We start from the raw sequence: 5,893 nt of genomic DNA on the forward strand, positions 1-5,893 counted from the left end.
ACCACTTTTTCAACAGCCTTAATCCTAGTTATCCATGCCTTCCTATATGATGGAGTGTACTGGTACTCTGCCCTAATATGCGAGATTATTGTACTCACCTTTAACGACGAATTGTCGCCAATGACAGACAATATTTCATCGCATATTAGCTAAGAACTTAGTTTCTGATGATCTTGCATTAGATTTGTCAGCATGCATGTGTGAATTGGACCCATGGATCCAATCTCCCAAGAATCGCTCCTCTTTCGGTACGAAGCTGACAACCTGAAAAAGCAGTGCTCATTCGAATAATAAATTTTATACCTTAATGCATTAGTTCTATCAACTATGAAATCGGCTGATAGTTGCATGTGAATTTTTTTATGGCTTTTACACAATTCTCTTTTGTGCGAAATGTGTCTCATTGTTTCAAAGATCCTTGCATTTGCACATAAGGATTGTACCATATATCTGATGAAGGTTCATCATAACCCAAATTCAACCTTGTCATGTGTTGAGGTGGATAATATATATGACTAACTGGTAATGACTCCTCTTCCTCATCAGTGTTCACCATTGAATCAACAAAGATCTCAGCTTTTTCCTCTTCGTCATCTGCAACATTCACCTCAGCTTGTTCGTTATCAGTTTCACAAAACACTTGTGACTGATCAATGAACTGAGACACTTGTTGTTGTTGTGGTAATATATACAACTCTATATCATTGTACCCAGATTATTCGTGACTGAGAAACATATGCTGAACATCTTCATCATCTCGAATCTTCTTCTGATAAAACTTCACCTGGTTTTCTGCAAACCAAATCGGACTTTTAGAGATGATTTGGCCAACAGGATCGCACTACAATTTCTTTTCTATTATTTGTTCCAGATGTGAAAAATGTGATCGTCGATTTATTGTAAACCGAGCTACCTCTGTGTTGCGAAAACAAAAACCGAATAGTTGATGCTCAAATATTTCACCTTCGATATGGGTACTGATCATGTAATGTTGTGAGGAAGACATTTTTTTATATCTAACTTTCTTTTCTATATTGAAATTGAATGCATTGATATGTTATTCAAATACACTTAAATAGCGTAAACGTTGAATGCATTGATCATGTTATTCATCTCCACAGACTTGACCATGCAGTGACAAGAACACACAAGGAGTGCATACAATGACAAGAACACACAATGCATGCGCCCAAGGAATCTCTGCATACAAGGAATCTCACAAGAGAATCTCTGCCCTAATAGTCCAAACAGGCACCCATTCCCTAGGCGCATAAAGCAACCTAGACGCCAAGACCTAGGACGCCCCTTCATGACAAAGACTCCTACTTTGCCATGCAGGCGCCAAAACCATGTGCACCTCTTCCTTGTATGTGAATATCACATGCATGCGCCTAAGGCTATGGCTACTCTACTTTGCCATGCATGTAACCAATCACATGATGTGTAGATTGCAAACCTAGTAAGACTCCCTCATCTATAAATAGGCTTCAAATCACAATATCAAATTATCTCCAACACTAATCATTTATACTCTTTCTTTACCACACTCTTCCTCTGCAACACTCAAGCTCTGCAACATCAAATTATGTCTCTGTTGACTATGGGTGATGAACACAGAGGAACATTCGAGAATATCTTGACATTTGTATGTTATCGCTCTCTTTTTACTTATTCCATATTTAACTCGTATACCTTTCTTATCCATGTTTGTATTATATCTAAGGTGGTCAGTAAGGGGGATGAACTACAATAGGTGTCTGAAATACGCTATAGTAGTCTATCGCAATCTATTGGACCACATTGGACCAGACGATGTAATACTCCTACACAACTATATTTTAATTTAAAAATACTTATCAAATTATTTATCATCTAATCGTTTCGTATTGTTTTACAGTTTATATGGAGGTCATATATGGGTCTTGATCATCATGTGAACCATGGCGATGCTGCAGTTTAGACAACAAAGACACCAATTATCCGATTCACTACTGTGGAAATGCACTAGAGTGAGCGGGTAAAACTGCAGTTCAACATGCAACAACAGATTCCAGAACCTCCGACGTGTTTGGGGAATTGGCATCAAAAATGAGTTGATGCCCAATGGGATTATTTCGACTAGAGAGACTTTGCAAAAAAGATATGTCGTCAATGGAGGAATCAACGACAACACATCTTAAACGAACCAGTCATCCATGATGCAAGACCAACTCAACAATATATGACATGGTTTAGGTCGGTAACAACACAACAATTTGTGTTTGAGCCGCGGTATTTGATAGATCCACGCCAACTAGCTTCCTCATCGTACACCCAACAATAAGTCCTCGTCCAACACCAATGTCAAACCACCCAAACCCAACAACCAACCTCACACCATCAACCTACCACCTACACCTAACAACCAAACACCAAACTTCACAACCTATTCATGACATCCACCCAACAACCAAACACCCAATCCATTCATGCCACCCACCCAATCACAAAATCAAGAATCAAACCCTACCCACCAACAACCATACGCTTCAACCACAACCGTCTATAGCCCAAATGATTCACATGGGTCACTTCATCGTAGCCCCTCACCAATGACCACTTAAACATCCCATCACCAAAACACACAACCATTGTTTAACTAAAGTACGCCCCATGAACCATTGCTTTGTTTCCAAAACGATTCAATATCCAAATTTGGGCAACTATACCGTCCACAATCCACCCAACCCCATCGACCTAACTACGATGACATGGACACCGAACTCCATTACGGAAGTGCCGTTGGCCAGAACCCCTTCAGATATTAGGAACAAATGATGATACATTTGTCAATTACCGCTGGAAATTCCGTCGGACCTTCACACCAGCCATCATTCGATCAGGTGAGTACACAAATATCCTAAACACCTTAGGAAAATCGTGGGAGGCCTCGGAGACAAACTGACGCACCTGGATGTGGAACAGGGGGACGTTTCGATCGGGCTGGTCATTACATTTTTGTCAATCCCATGTAACATTTATTATATCATGAATATATTTTTTTACATTATTTTTTATTATTTCTTAAATAAAAAAATTAAAAGAATACAAATTATAAAAATAAATAAAAATAATACAAGGGTGTATGCGTCAGATGAATTGACGCATACACCACATGCATTAAGTATACGCCATAGACATTGGCACCTCCTCATGAGGCACAATGCAGTCGCCATGGGCATTGGCGCCTCCTCATGAGGTTTCCAATGCAGGCGCCAAGGTCTAAGGTGCCTCCTCTTGATTTAAGACGGATGCGCCAGTTCATCTGGCGCATCTTTTTAAAGGTGATTATTTAAAAAAAAAATAAAAAAAATATTATTTTGAATTTAATTTTAAAAATGATAGTTATTTAAAAAAAACTCCTATCTTTTATTCGTCCAACTCTCTTCAAAGTCAAATTTAAGTAAATTCAAAATAAATATATCAAATTTTTCTTTGTAGAATTCAGCCTTAATGAAATGATGAAGCGAATACCACCACTAAAAAATTCAAAATTACACGATCATGATTCACAAATCTATTTGCACACTAAGTAGAAAACTTATTAACTCGAAGACTCTTGCAGTTCACATATGTAATATTCTTTACATGAATTTAGTTTTATACTATGAAAAACCTAGAATATCCCACCTAAATCCAAATTTAAAAAACAAAATTCATAATCTTTTTGTCAAATAAACTATTATGTAAAGAATTAGGAACATGATCCCCATCTGCCATTTGTGTTCTGCCATCTCTCCAATGTCTAATCCAATGATTGTTAGACAACAAAAATAAATAAATTAAAAATAATCATTTCATAAGAGAGAGAAAAAATATATGAGAATTTGAAAAAAAATCTAAATTGAAATCTAAATTAAAAATATATTTGATCTCAATTCATTTAATTATTCTAAAAAAAACACTTTAAAAAGAGTAGTTTATTTCATCAATGCCATTTGATATACTACTTTTTTTCCACCTTTTTATCTCTAAGCTCTTGAATGGCAGTGGACAATTCAACACAAGAGGTTTTACATAGATGGCAAAGAAATCTCAATAAAATTGGAGAAGATGACTGACACAACTTTTTTCTCTCCTTTAATTGTTTTCCCCCTTTTCCTTTAAGTAACACTATCCTCTTGTAATACTTAAACCAATAAATTAATCGAAAGACTTAAACTTAGGCAGGAGGAACAAATGGAGAGAAACCACAACATGCGATCCAATTCCAAAGAATTAATATAGATAGGTTTGTCATTATGGAATTTTAATGACATTTTTTTATATCTTTGGCTTATTCTTCTCTGCTCACTACTACAAAAACTATATTTAATCTCGAACGCGAAATATATTTAACCTCAAATACAAAAACGAGGTAACAAAGGGTGTCATGAAAAGTGACCACTCTACTTCTCGATTTTTAAATAATCGAGGGGTAATGTTATCTACACATGGGTTCGATCTTTAACATCTACATTTTTATTATTTTCAAAATTGAATGGTGCGCCAATATTAAATCTCGATTTTATGTAAAATCGAGGTAACATCTACATTTATTTTGTTTATACTTTCCTTTGTACTTGTATTACAGAACCATATCACAAAATATAGAACCATATTTTGTAGATTTCTGAAACAGAAACTTACACACCTTATAATTTTACAACAAAACTAAAACAAATGATTAACCAACAAAAGCAATAATCAAAATGGAAACTCTTGTAGGTTGTCCAAAAGTTATATGTTAATATTTGTCACTGGTAGTTAAGCACCTATAATTTGAACAACATTTGAAACCAATTGGGATAATCATCAAAAACATTAAATATTTAGTAAAAGGAATAAAAATGAATAATGGTGTTTCAGTTTCGTTCGCTGGAGAAGAATATTGTTTTAGTATCGTTCGCTAGCTAGGGCGCAAAAGTGAATAAGACTAAACATTAAATCTAAAGAAAAAAATGATAAGAGAGTTTTTATCTCGGTTTTATTAAAAACCTGAGGTAACATTTCGACGTGAAAACTATAAAATATAAAGGAGCCTTTTTAGTTCTAAATAAAACATAAAATTGCAAGTGCTGAGAATCGAAGCTCAAACCCATCCAACTTTTTATGTCGGTTTTTGGGAAAAACCGAGGTAAAAGATTAAGTTTTTAAAAAGAAAAAAATAAATGGCGTGTTTCAGGTCATTTGACTTTGGTTTTTCAATAGTTGAGATGAAAGCTTCGTCATGAAATGTATTATTTGTAGTAGTAACATAAGTAGAATTTTCACATTGGTGTCCCGTTTAATTTTGTGGACATGATTTCCTCTCATATGAGTTAGTTGAGTCCCTTCTAAAGTAATTGCTTTTTCTTGACAACTCCTTCAAGATAAGATCCCTACGAGAGAGAACATGTTCACGCATAAAGTCTTAGTTAATCTGAGGGAGGGGTGGATGGAGTTTCTTGTGTTGTGTGTTAAGGCGGTACAACCAGCTTCTCATCTACTTGTAACATGTAACTTCACGATATCTGTGTGGTATAAGATCTATAGGTTGTTGGGGTACCTATAATTCCTTCCTATAGATCTTACGTCTCTTTTTCAAGTGTTTATCTCACTAAGAGGAGTGTATAGAATTAAGGCTCAGTTATCCATGATATTAAATTTGATTGTATGGTCAATATGAAATTGCCAAAGTAAGTTTGTGTTTACATGTTCCTCTACAAGTGTGATGGATATGAAAGAGAAATATATTTTTTCTTGAAAATGATATCTTGATTTGTGATCAACTTATGTGAATTCTTTAATTGACTTGAGAGCCACAACCCCTATCTTTTTTGTGATGAGATCTAACCAATGTATCTCCTTTTTGGTGTGGTATGTATTGTTGTAA

Source organism: Lathyrus oleraceus, chromosome 4 (genome assembly GCF_024323335.1).
Source record: "Lathyrus oleraceus cultivar Zhongwan6 chromosome 4, CAAS_Psat_ZW6_1.0, whole genome shotgun sequence".
Lineage (NCBI taxonomy): Eukaryota > Viridiplantae > Streptophyta > Magnoliopsida > Fabales > Fabaceae > Lathyrus > Lathyrus oleraceus.